Source organism: Vidua macroura, chromosome 5 (genome assembly GCF_024509145.1).
Source record: "Vidua macroura isolate BioBank_ID:100142 chromosome 5, ASM2450914v1, whole genome shotgun sequence".
NCBI classification, from domain to species: Eukaryota; Metazoa; Chordata; class Aves; order Passeriformes; family Viduidae; genus Vidua; species Vidua macroura.
Window position 1 is genome coordinate 39,172,503 of NC_071575.1, and position 19,429 is coordinate 39,191,931.

The window sequence follows — 19,429 nt, forward strand, 5'->3', positions numbered from 1 at the left end:
ATATACACAATATGAAACATTAAAGGATGCCATTAAAATTTAAACGTATTTTCCAAGTCATCCCTTAAATTTATTCCTTAAAGTATTTTCCAAATCATTCCTTAAAAGCCACATCTTCAGTTACCAGAAACTGATGCTTCCAAATTCAAAATACTGAAGTAGTCTTGCTTATTTAGTCTATCCAGAAAAAGACAGGAGTACAAATAGCAAAGCCAGATGTTGTTAATAACACCTAATTAACACCACAAGGTTCCTACTGATTCACTGCAAACCCAGAAACCTGGGGTTTCTGGTGTTTTCAGGCAACCAGGAGAGATAGGATGTTTCTGGGAAGAACAGAGAAAATAAGTGAACATCTGTGTCTAATAACACTGCTCACAGTCAGTAAAGCTATGAGTTAATATTAAAAATTTAAGTTTATTGTAGTAATATTTCAATCATTCTGAATTTAAAAGTCAGGAGAAATCCCAAATAATTTTGCATTTTAATATATTCTGCACATCCAAGGACAATACTAATCTAGGCAGAATGTACCCAAAAGTCCAAGTATTTTGCAAGTATCAACAAGTACTTAACATGAAAAGGAAATACAAAGGTTAAAAGAAAAGTGTGCCTTTTCTACTCCTATAAGCTCATGTTAATAAGGGCCATCTTTTACATCAAATATTTGAACATTACAGCCAAACAGCTTTCAAACAGTTGAAACTGTGAAAGCTCTTTTGACCTTGTACTCAAGATTAAAGCTAAACTTCTAGAAGTTTTGAGTTTCTTTTAAATAGTCTCTTTCATAATTAAAAAAATAAAATCTCACACATGACATTACACGTGTCCCAGAAGTCATATTTAAGTACATGTGATACAGGAATGAATGGGAGGTAGGAAGAAGGATGTAAAAAAATTCCATAAACAGAAAAAATTCAGTTGTATTCTACTGATTATAATTTTCATTATAAGAAGTACTTTAACCACAGTGTTTGATTTTAGTTACATTAAGGGAGTAACTTAAGATGACTGTACAACTTTAAAGGAAAAAAAATAAAAAGGCCAAAACAGTGAATACTGGTAATCAAACAGTTGTGTAACACTCACTAAAGATTAAGTTGGGCTGCTCCATAAATTTTTACACTGCCAACCTCTGCTTGCTTGCCTGAAAAAAAAAAACCAATTTCTTACTACTGTTGTGAAATCACAAGGATGTCCAAATGACTCAATACTAATATTTACATACCTATGTCCTACTCCACTTGTTCTTCTTTATATGTTGACACTGAAGCCCAAAAATGCTAAAAATAATTATTTTTAAAATTTGTAATTTTTCTCTACTGCAGTTATGTCTACTAGAATTGACACAGTAAGAGGTAAAAGGTAGTAACAAAACCCATCTCTTTCAAAACCAAGCCTATGTTTCTGAGGTAATACAAAGTCAGTTTATAATAAGGATGTATCATTTCCTCACATGAACAGAAAATAGTTGTATTTTTACCAAGTAGTGTGAAGCTTTCCTTTTGTAAATTAAAAAGTCATTGTGAGGTGAGATGTATTAAATTAACTGCTTTTCTTTCTCAGAATGCTATTTTGTGTTCCCCTCAGCTAATCTAAAGGTGACAGCAGCCGAAAGACATGATCTTTCCTGCTCTGGCCATATTCTAATCAGCCAGACAAGCTTCAATCCCAACTACTGCACTGGTCTTGCAGATCAAATGACTACACTGTGACCAGCCGACAAAGGGAAGGCTGGACCATGATGCCTAAGGAGAAATCAGATCCTTCTTTTTTCACAGCAGGTCACACTTCAACCATCTTAAAGTTGTCATGAAAATAAAGCTTCATTGTAATCTAAGATGGTACTACCAGAATTTGCCAAAATAAATTAACCTGTGTATCACTGCTACTGAATCCTACAGAAAATCCAAGGGAAAAGGAACCAATCTGTAGCCTCTGAAACTGCTTTCTTTTAACATACATTATGCAAAGCTAAATTCATATAAAGGCAAAGTTATGTGCCAAGTGTAAATCTGTTTAAAAGTTGGGAAGAGCTTTATACATACAAAGTACAGTATTTCAGGTGCAACATGAAAAATTGTATTGATAAGGCTTATTAAATCTAGACTTATACACACAGCTGCTTGGTATTCTACAACTTCTAACAGTGCTATTTCTAACTTGCATTTACACTACAGTGTAAGTGTCAAAAATTCTGCACAAATACAGCTTCAAAAGTTCCTATTTATTCAAGAGCAGGATTACTGACAATTTAGCCAGTACAGATTCTGTATTCTTACAGAAGTGCACTTAATTTTGCATTTTGTTTAAAGAACACAAAGCCTCATTTAAGTGTACAAGTTAAGATTAAGCTCCTGACAGTTAAGCTGTTTCAGCTGACTGATGGAAGTAATTCCTATCATTTCTCAAGAAGTCAAATACAGATATCAAGTTTTAAATTACACTTTACATAAACACTCAGCATGAAACCTTTGGAAGTTTGTCATTTTCTAAACCTGATCACTAAAGTATTCAGTAAGCACAGCTATAAATTGAAAGATTTTTGTCCTCCCATCTGCAAAAGATAAATAGGAGAAAAATTAATTCAGAGCAAGAACAAACTTTAGGCCTTCACATTTTACATCTGATTTCTAATGACAGCGCAAGATAAATTATTTGCTTTTACCTTACACTTACTACTGTCCTAGTTTACTGAATACCAGTTTAAAAACTTATACTACTTGGCTTTTAACTTTCAAGTTAAAAGGATATCTTTGAAATTATAACTACATATTGTCTGAAAATATTTTGGCACTGGCACAGAATCTGCAAAGAATAGCCCAAGTTTTAACTTAATTACCCTTTTACAAGAATTGTGGTTTGAGAAAACACAACAACTTCGTAAACATAATAATCACTAAGAGTAATTGCCTTTGGCAGTAATGTCCCAAAGCAAGTTTGGATAGCCAAGATAAACCATGATTCCTATTCTTTCTTTCTGTACTTTCCAGTTAATATAAAAAATTCAAAAGTAAATGAAAATGGTGCATCTAACACTGTACAAGCAAACAAAATACAAGTTTCTGTCAGAGCAACATATTATCATCAATAAATAATGAAATCAGTCAACAAGGGTATGTTACAGAAACTGTAACCCAACAATAAAATCTGCAAAAGTTACATTATTTTCTAGAACAGAAATAGAAAGGAACTGATGAAAGTTTAGATGCAGTTACAGAAGCAGTGTGAAATAATCATTATGCTACTTACAGTATACTTTAATCCCAGATACACTATCCACTTACTGCAACCCCTTTGTATATACTGGAAGACACCCAACAGCACAAAAGCCATTTATCCCTGCCTAAAAATATTGCAGGGATTTTGAAAGCAATTTAGAAAACTAAGAAACATGACAATTATCTAATGTTAAGACAGTAAAACACCATAATAAAAATTCTATATGTAACAGGCAACATTAGGATAAATTAAAGCAAGCACACAAAATCCCCAAAAAACAAGCTTCTTCCTAACTGATTTCAAGGCCCCTTTCTTTATCAGTTCCCACACAATTCCCTGTGCTGATTCACAGCCTTAACTTATCTTGCCCAGATCCTACAACTTCTGTTTTAACCCACCAACCTTTAGGGTGCTCACCTGTGCAAAACACTGCAAGTTTTCACAAGTCCAGTTCTATATCTGAATTGGATGTATTCCCTCTAATAGCCGATCATTAAAAGAAGTTAATTGTTACTGTGTTTGTAAACATATGTGCTTTGATACCACTGTACAACTCCAAGTAAATTACTTGACTCTGAACATTTTCAATGTCCAGAGTAAAAAACAGGTAAACTAACATCCCTACACTCCTTCATATAAATTCAAACCCATTTATGTTGACTATCTGAATATGTAGCTCAATTTCTGTACATTACCCTCTCTACTACAGCAGGAGAAAACTGTTCAGTTTAGCTGGAAGTCAATACAGTTTAACAAGGAGGACTTCTAATTTACATTATTTCAGTCATCCTATACACACCTGTAATGTCCCAAGTGAGAGGGATGCAAAATGTAGTGCAGACTGGAAAAGAAGTAGTTAGAAAACTTTTAAATAATACATGAGAGAACCACAACAAGATTATATTCATACCCTGCTTCTGCTGTGCCAGCAAGTAAAAGCCTGTAGTATGATGCAGCAAGGAGGGCTGCTGTCAAATTCTGAAACCTGCCTAGTGCTGCAGCTTGCAATAAATTCTCCTACTGCAGAAGTGACTTTTGCACACAGCCCTATTACACCTTCAATCAGGCAAGCATGTTAACTTTGCCTTTTCTAACAACCCCTCACAGCAGCAGCATGAATCAATTAACCCAAATGGTGTAATTTTTCAATTATTCAACCTAAATTGCATTAATTCTTGACTGCTGAGGCAATACATTTTGTCTGTTATATTCACTGAACTACGACCAAACTGGAGAGGACAAATTTGTATGGGTATGTTAATGCCATTTTTGTAACTTACTGTGTATTGAAGCAAGAGCTGAGTTCTTTAACGTCTAGCAAACCTAGGCTTCCTTGATGGTCATCAGATAGCTTAGCGAAAAAGAAGCAATCATAGGATTCTAAGAACTCAGTCTGCTACTTGTGTGGTACTGTACATGACTCATTTGAGAGTTTCCCTAGGGAATCTTCTAAAGTGGACACTTATCAGAAGTCTTATTACATTTTCAAGTGTTTAAAATCTCTGCCAAGTCACTGCTATAGACTTATGCCATCAATTGTGAAATATGACCTTAGTTGAAGCACGTCTAGTAGCTCTGTTAGTTAAAAAAAGTACTAAAATAGATTTATAAATAATGCTTAAAATCCATATGAAAAGCTGCAATGCACCACAAAACCCATTAGCACAATTCATTACATTAGGCACAGGTCTAATGTGGGCCTGTGAATGCACACACTTCATAGAAAAGCATTTACAGGCTTCTTAGAAATAAAATTAAGTTCTGGGAAGTAGCAACCACCATCACCAAAAAGCCAGCCAATAAATTCACTGTACTCACTAGGTGCCAGCCCCCCCACCAAAATCCCCACCTTATTCAGGAGACAAACCCCGAGCCGCTCACGAATCAGCTGCTAAACTGCTGCAGTTTACACCATGGCCTCGTAAAGCAAACAATCAAAAAAATACCATAAGGCCATACTGTAAACTCATTTATAAACAGTTCAATCATAAGTGTGCAAGAGGAATGCAAAACAAACTATAGAAAAAAGTTCACTACCTGCCCCCAGATATGCCATTTCTGACTTAAAAACCCAAATCTACTGATACTCAGTTTAACTGCTACCACTTCACCCAAGTGTACAGCTGGTGGGCAGAAATGTGCTGTTCAAACAAATTAAAAATATAGTTAGAGAAAGGGGGAATGCTCTACTCACTGTGCATCTGCACCAGAATAAAACTTTCAAGCCTTGGAAATAAAGTGTTTCTATTAAAATATTAAAAAAAAAAAAAAAAAAAAAAGAAAAAAGGCAAAAGTCTCTGGCCCCAATTTATACAATATTTAGCAATGACCAAAGGAAATCCAGCTTGGAGATTTCGGTTATTTTTGCCAAATTTCCATTTAACAATGGTTTTACTTTCACCACTAACATAAGAGTAATATATTCACAAATAGTTTTGAAGCCCAAAAAAAGTTTAAATAAATTCTGTTATTAGGATTAGCCTATCAGCAGCTCGGCAAATAGCTTTTAACATACAAAATTTAACATCAAACATTTCTGGTTACAATTTTTGGTAACAATTTTAGTTGCATTTTATTCACAACTCTAGACTTGTATTTCAAAGACAACACTCCCTTATTTTTTCTAGTTTTAAGTTCTCTTTACCTGTCACTATGTAGTTACAAAATTTCCTACAACTACCCACTTCGAAACAGTTCATTCACACTGAAAGGCAATCAGAGATATGACTGCTGAAATAGTCTGGTATTGGAATTAATTCATAGAAAGCCTTTGCAATGAATGTCAACCAAGATCTCTCAGAAATCACTGTCAGACCACAATATTTACTGTTCAAAGTACTATGTTAAAAAACCACTTCTAGTGTTCACCACTGCTAGACTTTATTATTCCATCATCAGAAATATTCTTCTGTGATATAGTCATGATTAGAGAAGGTACATTTCCCTGGTACAGCACACTCAAGAAATAATATTTCATACAAAATAAACCTAAAGTGTAACTATTTTAAAAGCTCACTAATACACTATGATAGGACACTACTGATAAGAATCCAGTGCACCCTCCTTAATGCACTGCTCACTTTAGAAGTCATCATGAATGAAATAGTGCCACTGCATCCAGTCATCAATGCAAGAGCTGCCTGATATGTCACATAACAACTGATTTTATCTCTACTTATCAGCATAAAGTATCTCCTGGTAATCAACATTTAATCATTTATTTAGAGCTTTCCCCAGAGTACACCACTTATCACTTAAGTACTCTAGCCTGTCCTCAAGGCCTCAGCTGAACATTTTTCTTCTCTTCAGATATCATCGTACAACTTAAAAAAAAATCCTTCCTATGGAGAGCTTATAACCAGTAAAGCTAAACTGATATGGTAATGGTACAATCAAACCTTCAGAGAGGTAGTTTTAATTTGATACTACTGAGAATGTTAAACTGCTTTTCACTTTGATACAAAACTATTTTAGAACCATACTATTTGCAATTACTAAGTCACATCCATTTAACAAATAGAATTCTATATTACAGCTGACATAAGAAATACAAACTCTTCAAGAGAAGTAAATTTAAATTTAGCAGACATACATGAAGTTGTGCTTTATGGGACTAGTGAATAGGGACTTAACAGAATAATGAACTCTAAAGGAGAAAGAAATAAATATTTATTAAGCAAATGTACTAAAGGGACTAAAATAATTATAAAACTTAGGGACACTTAGGGAGTAAAATAATTATAAAAGAAAACACATTTGTGAAGGTCAGATGATCAACATAACACTGTAGGCAGAGAAAATTCAAGACAAATTCAAGACAAATAACTTGAATTTTAGATTTTGAAGAGCACTTTGTTGCACTTTACTAATAGAAACATTTCAAGAACCTAAGTGTCCATAAGTATCTAAAAAAAAGAGTCGTAATGTACACTTAAACCCAAAGAGTCCTACAGAAACTAGAAGCTTATTTAAGTTTCTGGTGTATGTTGTACCTCCGAGACAAAACACACGTTGCTCTAGAACTAAAGAGCCACAGGACAAGCTGGAAATGCTCCCCAAAGCTCTGTTATCAGAAGTTGTTCTGGAACTTAGGGAGGGAGAATTTAAATACTGCACAATAAAGGTTCACCTCTCTACTGAAACAAAAAAAACGGAGGAGGGAAGAAAACATAAAAAAATAAAATAGTCTGAGGTCTATGTAGCACCTTCCCTTTTTCATTTCCTCTATACATTCTTTTCTAGACCAGCAGTTTTTAGGAATGGAGTAGCAGGACTGACCAATTAGCATGCATTACTTAGAATTTCTCTAACTACAGGGACAACAATATTGTTAATATAATACTAAGTAAATACCACAAAGTTCAAGCTTAGAGAACAATTTATTGGACTGGATTTAATATTAGCTTGTTTGTTCTTTTTAAGATCTAAAAAGTCTTAACTAAATACCTTTTAACAACAAAGATTAACATAATGCCATCCCTCCTAGCAAAACATTGGTACACCTGAGAGAATTAACACCCTTAATTATCACTGCCCTTGTCCTTTTACATTTATGACAATACAAATTGATGTGCAACACATAGACTACATTCTCAATTTCAAGCATGAAAGTCTATTCAGCAGATTTTAAGAGAAGAAAACATAAGGCAGCTGCCAGGACACAGAAGAAAGTCACAACAATTTAACGATACTATCCTAAAACATTTCTAAGACACATACAGCAAGCTATACATTAAAATTTATTATTTTATCTATTATAACTAGTTTACTTTTTCATGATATTACCAGACAAAAAACCTCAAATTACCAGTAGCCACAGCGGTTTACCTTTCTCCAAAATAAACCCCCCAAAAATCACAAACGAAACGCAAAACACAAGCCACAGAAACCTTGGGACCAAAGCTTCACAAAGCATGAAAAAAATATTTAAGAGTGACTTGGCTTTCCTTAATAACAACAAAAAAAAGTATTACCTCTGTTAATATTAGCATTAGTTCTACAATAAGTCAAGTGTCTGACATAGCACTTAATACTACTTCGATTGCCAGTTTAATTCAATTCTTATATTATTTCAATAAAAGCTGCAGATTACATCTGCCTCACCAAAGAAACCTGCCAAGTGCAGAAAACAATATTTACTTACTGAAATCACATATGATCCTAAACGTCCACAAAATATGACACTGTATTCACACAACAGATTTTAAAGCATGCCAGTGGTACACTTTACTCCAAAGTAAAATCACTGGACAAATAAATCAGATTTAAAAGACATACAGCATATACATTTCCCAAGTACCTATAAGAAAAGATCTAAAGGTAACATGTATCCCTGACCGTTTACATGGTTTAAAACGTTATTTATCTGTATAAACAAAGAGACAACAGGAAACTCTAATACTCAAGAAGAAAGGTCAGAGGTGCCGTCATTTTCTCTTGTAATAGTATGAACATATATAACATCTCAGAAGTTTTGTAAACCAAAGTATATGAGATGAAACATAAGTAAAGACTTGGGGGGGGAAGAAAAAAAGACAGATTCAGGTGCCAAAAGTAGCAAGGAAAAAGACTATGATGCAGAAATATGAGACACAGTTCTTGGAATTCAAAGACAATAAATGAGCTTTATCTAGATGAGGAAAGTAGCAGTCAGACTACTGAAAAATTGTAGCAGCTGTATTTTGAACAGATTGCAGAGATAGGAATATCAGCAGAGGGAGAAGGTACTTGAAGTACTCCAGATGGCAGATACAGAAACTCCATTTGCAAAGACAGAAAAAGAAAATGTGGTCTTGAAATGCTATTTGGACAAGGAAGGAGTATATTAATAAAACATGACTGTGGACTCAAGGAGAAGAAGAAAAAGAAAGGGCTATTCCCAAACAAGTGCTCTCCCTGGGTGAGGGAGGATTATTACACTGTCAGCAGCATTGCAAATGGCAGGCAAATGAGTTAAGTTTGAGAGAAAAGATAAAGAGCTCTGAAACATTCAAAATGTTTATGATGACAAAGAACACTTAAAGGAAATGCAGGACTGAATGAAGACACATAAAGAGCCATGAAGCTCTACAAAATTTACAGCAACCTAAAATATAGGAGATGCAGAGATTTCTATGAATGTTGCACACTCTGGGATTAGTGGGAACAGGGTACAGAAGTGGGAAGATGCTTGCAGTAAGCAGCACCGCAAAGGCAGGAGAGGGTCAAGCCTGTGACAGCCAGGCAAGTTTCCCGACATCATACGTCCTCTCATTCCCACAAACCTAAAGCAGATTAGTTACGCATTTTACGAAAAGTCCAACTACACTTTGAAAATTTAAATTATTTTTAATTGTATTGTTGTACCACCTGCCAGATGCACAACAGCAACTACCTTCAATTACAATTTTTGTGGTGATTTAAAAGCAAGATCATATTTTATTTAAACTAAAATTTGTGTTCTAACTACATGCTTCAATCAGCGTGGAGTTACTGAAAAATACCAACAGCTACAATGTAGTCTAATACCCTATACTTGTGATGGTTGCCTGAAAACTAAACTTGTTGAGTGACATCAAGGGGAAAAAAGGTCCCCTTATGTTTCAGTAAGATTTTCTTAAAAGAAAAACAACAACTGTGCTTTAAAGTAGTAATTCAAAGAGATTAAAAAAAAATAATAATAATAATAACCTACAACAAATGCTAAAATGTCAGAAGAATCTTAACATACTTCCCTGAAGAAGTAGCCCTCCCTGTGTTTGCTTGGTATCTTAATTTGCCTTGGGTTTCAAAACCCTAGGCTTGCCAAGAGCTATTCCATTCAAAACCTCAGGAATTCCATTACTAGTTTTCAGCTAAATTAAAGGAAAATAGAAGCATTCAATGCATGGCAAAAATATGCACAAAGTGTTTGTTGATACTCATAAATAGACTGAAAAATTTAGCCATGTCTGATGGATAACTGCTGCAACTCAGTTTTGCTCTGCCATGCTGCTAAGCAAAAAGCTACTGCTGTCAGCTCAGACATGCTCAGCATAAGATTGATACATTGCTACCAAGACTGAACACAGCACTAGATCATTCTTTTCTCACTTTAAGTTTAAATAGAAACTAAAGTTTGCATTTCTGCAGGAGAAAAAGAGGAAATAGTGTGAGTTCCCTCTTTAAAGCAACTGCTTCAACATCTCCATCAGGGAAAAAAGTCTCACTGCCCTAAAGCATGGCAAAATCAGTCAACTCTCCACCCTGTCAAACATCTTGCAAGTAATGAAATAAAGACATTTCATCTCAGAAATTCATCTAGTATTGTGCTGATGAATATTTTTCCAATATTCACACAATTGGGTCTCTTCCAAGTCATATTTTATGATTCTCAGCAAGCAGTATTAGTACAATCACATTTGCCCAATAAATAATGGTAAGAATTAAATGTCCCCACCTGCATATTGTGCCAGGTGTCACACTATCACACAAGAAGGTAATATCGCTGTGCAAAGCATTTAAGAAAATCTTTGTGAAAGACAAATGCTTCATCTGTGTCAAGGTGTGCAATCCCAGGAGGTAAGAACTACTATGCAGTTTAACTTCTTTGGCAGCAGTGACAGGAGAACTGTGAAAATATCAACATACTATTTTAAACTGCAGCTCTCATGAGAGATCAAAGATCTGTATCTTGCATTAAAAACACAGGAATCCAGGTATATAGGATAGAGAGTTTATTTTACCCTTCAAAAGGCAGGAAATTAAAGCAACTTTTCACCACTGAGTCAGCAGCACTCAGTATGGATCAGGGGTTTACAGTAACCATCTCCACTGTGTGAATGACAGCAGCAGCATCTCAACCCTGCCAGGACCAAAATCACAATGAAGAAAAGCCAAGGAAAAGAGTCAGTTCTTCAGACTGACAACATGGGGCTCTAATCTATCCTGACTTGGGCATCCACACAGGAAAACTATCACTATCTCAGATATGCCAACTGTCCAATAGTATTTTACATTTGCTACAAGCACAATTAATACAATATTTGTAAATTAGATTTTTATCAACAGAAAATTAATACACACATGTACAAGAAAAAGCTGAATAGCAAGATATACTTGAGCATCTTTTCCATAAGATACACATTTATCATAAATGAAGGAAAGAAAAAGGATAAGCTTAAAACCTACATTTGGGGTATTTTTTTAAATCCTGGTCCAAAAATATACCAACACAGAGGTGTTTCTATCTAGAGCCAAAACAGAACCTAAACATCTATTTAAAAAAAACAAACAAAACCAAACAGTAACAAAATAAAACCAAACCAAACAAAAAATCCCCACTCTGTGAGAAGAAACAGCAGGTCTAGTAACTGGCTGATTCTAGAAGCTGAAGTGAATAAAGGCCATCCAGCATGGTCAGGTATGACTGCAATGCCATGCAACCCAATGATTTTACATTTGCAGTATCTGAGAGGAACACACTGCCTGACACAGATACTAGTATTACTTTGTTGATTGGGATTCAAGCAAAAAGTTCAGGGATTACCCTGGACCGCCTGAGAAGTCAGTAACAGATTACATATCACTCCTGTGACAAGGAGCTTCTCATCTCACTACCCCGCATATGGACATAAAAGCACTTTAGAAAAATAACAAAATAAAACATGAAATTAAAGTACTCTAAGACATGAGAAGGAAACAGTCAGTAATCACAATGCCATTTCCACTAATTAGAAAAGAATGCATATAGTCAGTCCCAAGCATGCAATAATCATGAATTTTTATTGTATAAACATCAGAAATAAGTTATTAGTTCTTTTTATTTAAGCCAAGAGGTAATTATTTCTGTTGTCATTTGAAGCTTGAGGGGAAAACTGAAATTGTGGAGAATCCCATGGTTGCAGGAAGAGGAAAATCAATAAAGAGTGAACTAAATTCGCCATCATGATTGTTGCCACCCTCCCAGATGCAGTGAAGATGAAGCTCTGAAAAGTACAGCTGGAGAATACATGGCATACATACATTGCACTATATTTGTAGAATACATGACATACATACTCAGACATTTATATGCACACATACTTATATAAGAAAGCAGAACACACCTATTTATCACCAGTTCAACTTTAAAAAGAATCATCACATCTAGCACTGATTACACAGAAGGGCCAAAAACAAAAGACGATGTTTAGGAACAGAAAACTGGAAGTCTATTACAAGTGCTGTTCTACAACTCATACACAACCAAAATACCATCTGCATGCCCTACATGAAATTACACATCTCTGGACAGCAGTTTTCAGCCAGCAGTTCCTCAAATCATTTTGATAAAAAAACAGTAGCAGACAAAAATAAAACCCATTACATTTTTACAGAAAATGTTACTTAAGAGCTGCAGATAGGTCATCTCTTCCAACAGCAGCTACTGTCCAGTTACTCATCACCACTGAGCGAAGAGAGACTACCGCCCATACAGACTTGCAACAGAGTGAATCATGTAAGAGCACACTTATCCACTTTGGGAAAAATTAATCAAGGTAACTGACCAGTAAAGGTAGGCTGAGCTAATACTGTCCATTTAATGGCTTATTATGCTTAAAGCATGTAACACTGCATACGGCTTCTCTGGTGGAAAGGATTATTACACATGGTAATCCACGGCCGAGAAGGAGAGACAAATGGATGGGGGGCACTCTATCTACATTTTTCACAGATATTAGGGGAGAAAAAAAACATATAAAAATCAATGCCTATCCATATCCTGAAACATTAACTACAACCTTTATGATAGGCTGAATAAGACAGATTTTGAAAACCACTATCCATTATAGTTACTTAGGAAGAGAAGTCACAGCCTGCCTCCCCAGAAACTGTGTGAAGTTAGAATGTGTATCTTACATCAGCCTCTTAATTTTCATAGATTTGTTCTGTCTCTTTAGCTACAAAATACCCCGCCATTTTCTTAGTGGACACTCTGATCACTAACTTTCCTTATTTAAATTTTTTTAGTTTAAAAATTCAATATACATGCCAAACGAATTCATTTGTGCAGTAATTTGATGAACACCAGTTATATGAAACAATAGGTACCAAATAACTTTTTTTAATTATTTACTATACAAAAGGCTAGATTCTTCCCCCAAAATCCCTTCAAAGCACAGAATGAAACCAGACACACACTACTCTGGTTTAAGGGGTCTTAGATGTAAATATTCCCAAGAACCATAACCAAATGATGTCTTCAAACCCTTAATGCTGTACCATCTTAACTTCACAGAATTAGACCAGTATCAAATATACTTGAAACTGCATCATGTGTCACTGTCACCAAAAGAAACAGACACACCCTGCTCCCCTTACTGCTTGCTTCCATCCCCATCTCTGCGCCAGCACAAATGTTTGTGCAGCAAACTGATCCAGCTCAAAGCGAACCCTTCCCTGCCTGCCCCTCCCCCAGGTTAGTTCAATCCTCAGCCCAGCTCACCACATAACCATACAAGTATTTCCTGCACAAAGGAGGAAGCAGCAGAGCAGGGTGGAAGCAAACAGAACCATGTTTTTCAATGGTGGAGCTGGTCTCTGCCAGCTGTATGCCTATGCAAAGCAGCAGTAGGTCGAAGGCTGGAGTCCTGCAACACCAACTGATTGTCTGCAGCAGCCTCACAGATCCTGCAGCAACCTCACAGATGGAGGCCCGTGGTGTGTCACTCTTGCCCTTCCTATCTGGGATCCCACCCCTCCACTCACACAGCCACTGACAGCTGTGCAACTGCTGGGTGAGTCGGTTCAGGGTGCCGAGTCAACTGAAAAATAATTCTACCAAGAGAAAAAAAAAAAAAGTTGCTAATTTTCAGCCAGTACAGGTTCATGAACCAGTTCCCAGTGCAAACCTTACCAGCAAAAGGAAGGAAGAGAAGGAAGGATGCTGGGAAGGTGGGAGGTCCAATTTTTATCAGCTTGGGATGGTGTGGAAACACTCAGACACCACCACATTTAAATTTCAACTTGCCTGCAGAGCTGAATGTGACTATTTTAATCAATTTTTTTCCCTAAGATTAAACCTTATTCCAATCTTTGCAGGAGCCTAAGCAGCCATAGTCGACTTGGGCACGAGAAGCGAGGCTAGTTCACTACGTTAACCACTTTCACCCTTCACATTCAATAAAACAAAGAGGGAGCATTAGTTTCTCTAACTTAATGATAGTTTTACCAGATAATTGTTTTAAACATCACTGATTAAGTAACCTCAGATATTTGCATACAAAGAACATACATGGAATAAAAACATTGCAGTCATGTTAAGTATTATCTTAACCATAGTTTAGTACTCACAAGGAATTTAAATGGTTCTGGTGATTAAAGTCATCTAACAAACTTCTCCACTCAGGAGTGAATTTCACCCATTATTCAAAAAGTTGTTTTGCATAAACTACAAATCCCAATGATCACAGAAATGAATAAAATCAATTTCAATGAGGTCATAATCAGACACCTAATAAACATTGATGTAGCTATTTTCAAGCTAACTTTTGAGCAATGAAGTATCATAAGTAGGAGTACAACTGTTAGCAACGATTTTTTAACTTATAAACAATTGGATTTATAACTGAATTGTTAAATTTAGCAGAGATCTATTGCCATGCAAAGTAAATGTATGTTTATGTTCATCCAGTTAACAAAGAAAAGAAATATAATCATATCAATTCAAAAGATAAGACCTAGCAACATTATAGTTAAAGAAGTGCAGAAGCAGATGCTTTTTCCTGAAAACCAGTCTTCCCAAGTGCCATACATCATATTTTTCCAGTTAATGAAACTCTCTTACAAAGCTAGATTCTTTCGCAGACTACCACCTGCCTACCACAGCATTTTATAAGACAATTGATCTTCTCTTTAACAGAAATTTCTTGTATGATGACAAAATGTTGCAGAATACTCTGCCTATAAAAATTTTAGAGAACAACAGTTCATTTTTACTACAATTCACCACCAACACTTGAGACAAGACACTGAACTGGAAAGTGAGCAAAACCCTGAAAAGCTATTTAACCATATATTCATACAACTGCTGACACACTGTTTCAACAAGCATTTTCAAAGCATTCTTGACATGGAAGTAAATAAACTCAGGGACTCTCTGTCAAGGAATAAGGTTCTTAATTTTGTTCCCTTCAGCATGGAGTTAGCAGTACTTGGATCTGAACTGGTGATTTATACTGACACAGGTTTCCTTTCAAGCTGGCATAGACAGGTGTGCTGTTCAAATGCACTTGCTAACCAAGGAAAACAGAAAATGAATTTCCCTGGCAGTTCTGCTGATTTCAACAAAAAAACCCAGAATGCTTATTGGATCTGAACCCGTATATCTTAATACCAAGACACTTTTAACAGAGCAATAAATCTTCAAAAATTAGTTTCTCATTTTGCTAAATACAAATACACTGTAGAATTAGCAGAACAGATTAAATGACAGGCTCATGACATGGAATTACTGCTAATGTTAACATCATTAAAGATTTATTCAGAAAACTCTTTTTGCTCATTATACTAAACATCACTTTGTCACTAGGCATTAAAGTTAAAACAATCCAGGAGTATTTAAAAGTGACAAATAAAATGCTTGTTAAAAATATTAATATCAAAGCACAGTTTGCAATATTTGCAATACTTACTGAAATCTATCTTGATTTCTACACTATTTTTTCATTGCAATAATAGCATTACTTTCAACTCACAGTCCAACAACATCCCTAGTGATTTCTGATTATGATTATCACATTTTATGCAATGACTTTGAGCAAGATGCAGTGACCAGGAAGATGAAAAAACATGCATTTTTCTTCCAAGATTTCAAGCCAAATCTGATGAGCACTCAAGCCAAATCAGTGCTGAGACATCTTTTGACGTCTGCGTGTCTTCAGATCTATCCTTGCTACATTTACGTGTAGCGATATGTCAGAGGAAGGGCAGTTTAAAATGACGAGGAAGTGAGCCCGGTATCGCTTTCATTCATATGCACAGCACCCCTCCCAAGAGCCGGGAGGACCCCCTTCCCCTGGCAGGCTCTGTCTGCCAACCCACCGACCCGACAGAACTCTCAATTAGTCTCAGGGCTGGCACCTCGAACGCCGTGGAATAGCAAACGCACTTGTCTTGGGAGGCATGTGACGGACACAGCTGACCTAGAGAAAGGTGCGAGGGCTTGACAGGTGACATGAGATGAGACACAGCCATCAGACACGCCGAGAACCGAGGAGGCGGTCAGGCAGCCGGGAACGCTCCCCGCGCCAGACCTGCCTCTAAACATAGCCACAGCACGGACAAATTTATCGCCTCGTCTTTTGTTTCTAAACTCGCACTCCGCTCGTCCACCCCCGCACCCGCCCCAGCCCCAGAGTAAGGCAGCGATCCCCGGCCGGGCCCGGCCTTCCCCGCCCAGAAACAGCCCCGGGCCGGAGCCCCCCGTGCCCGTGGGGGCCCAGCCGCCACCGAGCTCCCGCGCCCGGACCCACGGGGAAAGAGAAGCAAGTCCTACCGCGGGGGACGTCCCAGCCCGGCTCCCGCGGGAGCAGGCCAGGCAAGGGGCTGCTCCGGAGCCGGGGGGACTCCACTGGGAAGAGGCGGCAGCGGAGCCGGCCAGGCACCCCACGGGAAGGAGCCGGGAGAAGGGGCGAGGGCCAGCACCCACCTGGGCCATGAGCCCCGCGCTGGCCGCCGGGCCGGGCCGCCTGTGACGGGCGAGACGGCGGCCCCGCGTCGGGCCGGGGCACAGCTGCGCCTCCGACCGCGGCAGCGACAGGGCCGCGCTCTGGGCCGGACCCTGCCCGGCTCCGCTTCCGGAGCGCGGCACGATCGCCTTCCGGGGCAGCGCCTGGGGAGCCGCGGGGCGGGCGGGGCGGGGGTCCCGGCACCGGCACCGCCCGGGCGGTGGGGCGGCCGCGGGGTCGGCGGGGAGGGAGGCGGCTGCGAAGCGTGTCTTACTGGTTCCTCGGGTTAAAAAAAAAAAAAAAAAAAAAAAAAAATTATAGCTGTAATTGCACGCACAGCTCTGGGAAGAATTGGCTCAGTTTGCCCTAGCTGTTGGAGCACTCGGTGTCACGCTGTTACTTCAGGCGCTGCCGCGGTGACTCCTCGCCTACAGCCGTCGGAGTTGGGCTGTGCTAGTAAGGTTGCACTACATGCGACTGAACGCAAAGGCAGGCGCTGTGGACATCAAAAACAAAGATATAGCACAATTGATGCGGGAAACAAGAACCAGAGGAGGTGACACACCTGTGCAGGTTTGTGGAAACGCTTAACGCTCCTGTTAGCCAGTGCAAAAACACCCACGCATTTGTTCTTGCTCTCGCTACCTCCGTGTCACCGCGTCTGTTCCCTCTTTACAGACCAATATGTGTGATAGGTCTTGGACCAGATCACACTGTGATCTACAATAAATCTTGAATGTGTAGGTTTTGTCCCAACATACACAGAAACACACTGCTCACAGTCAGAGCAGCCAGCAGCCTGCATGAAATTCAGCTTTGTCTCTTCTTGTTATCTGCCTGCTTTGGCCATAAGCTAACTTCTGAACTCTTCACCAAACAATGCCTTGCACCAAGGTCTTCTATGTCCCTGACTTTCTCAGGGGTTGTGCAACTCCTCTTTTGACTCTGTTTCAGTCACCTCATGATAAGGAGAATAGAAAATCTTGCTCTCACAGTTGCTCACTTTCTTCCCTTCCCTGGATAGTTACTGCTTTGTAGCAGAAATGTAGAAAGTAAATGGATCACAGTACTCCACTATCCTAAGATTCATTTAATCTGTAGGTTGTGTGAGAGCTGAAAAAGCTGAAGTCCATGCAGAAATTTTCTTCAGCTGGACATGCTAGAAAGGTGATAATACCTAGAAGGAAAAGGGTGTAGAAAGCACAACTGTGGTTTAGCATTTGTACCACCGCAGCTATTGGCTCCTGTGCATGTGAGTCAGGACCCAGAGGACTAGATGGATAAAGCACAGCAAATGGGATTTTCCTATATCTGAGTTATGTAATAGGAGAAGTAATGTAGCAAATGCTGTCATCTAACAGACAGTATCTGCTCGTATGCCATAAACATAATATACCAATGGGCTACAAAGCAATAGACTGTTCTTAAACATCTGCAGGATTCCTTGTGACCTTCAGGTCACAGGACTTGCCTTAAAGTCTGTTCAGATGCAGTTGTTGATCCTGATGTGTGAGTGCACCTTCAACTAAGTATTGTGCCTTGCAATTTTTCCCTAGTCTTTTCAGCAGTGTCTGGATGAGCAAAGAACAAAGTTTCAACGTGTCTCTTCTTCTGGGTAATTTATTTATTTTCTCCTCCCTCTGGCGCTCACCATGCCTTCACCAGTTCATTTAAATGGCTGCACTTAAATTATGTCAGGATTTGTATTAAATTAGGATAGCACAGCATCTCTTTGACAGTCAAGTTCGACATCTTCATCAAAGGTGAAGTGCTGTGTTTGTTCATGTGTGAAATTGGTCATCCTTACTGTTTACCTGAGTGATACCTCACTCAGATTTACTGACAGACCAATTCAGTATTTAGATACTGGACCTGCATTTTGTGGCTGTTATAGATCTTTCTTCAGGGCATTTTCTTTCTTCTTGAGACCTTTCTGTGTTGCATTCCTGGTGGGAATTTCTGTTCTGTTGTTGCTCCTTCTCATTCTCACTACACAGATGTTTTGGATCCATGACATATTTGTTGCTGCTCCTATCTAGAATAATTTCTATCATCCCAAACTGAGATTATTGTAGCTCTGTCCGGATGCTGCATCAATTACAAGTCTTTCAAAGATCACATAGCTGCCTACAAACTTTTGTAAATTATGAATTTTTATTGCTTTACGTCCTTTGAGGGCATCTTCATTTCTATTAGATCTTGCTAAACTTTCTTTATGTCAACTTTGAAGTCAAAAGCCTTCTGAGTTATTTCACTGTAGCTCACATTCTTTCTTTTTAAAAATTAGGTGCTGCTACTATCTTTAAAGCTTTTCCATAAATGTTTCATCCATAGATAAAATTTGTAAAATTATTATTTTAGTAACTACACTTTTCAAATTGTTTGCTTCAGCATTTCTTTATATGGTGTTATACAGCCACTACAGGGTGTGCTAAATGCATGGCTTTTCTGAGGCAACAGAATTTAAAAATTAGGTCATTAGGTCAAGATGATACCTGACACGTTTTGGTGCCTTTTATAATGAAATTTGGATGCTGCAG

At 37.9% G+C, this 19,429-nt stretch overlaps 1 protein-coding gene across 1 annotated transcript in view; it reads right to left on the reverse strand.

Moving 5' to 3' along the window:
* Nucleotides 1-16,793, reverse strand: part of FRS2 (fibroblast growth factor receptor substrate 2) — a 51,748-nt gene extending 34,955 nt beyond the window's left edge. The window contains exon 1 of the mRNA XM_053977537.1: nt 16,718-16,793. The gene's annotated coding sequence lies outside the window, so the exon portion shown is untranslated. The remainder of the gene's footprint in view (nt 1-16,717) is intronic.
* Nucleotides 16,794-19,429: the final 2,636 nt, after the last annotated feature.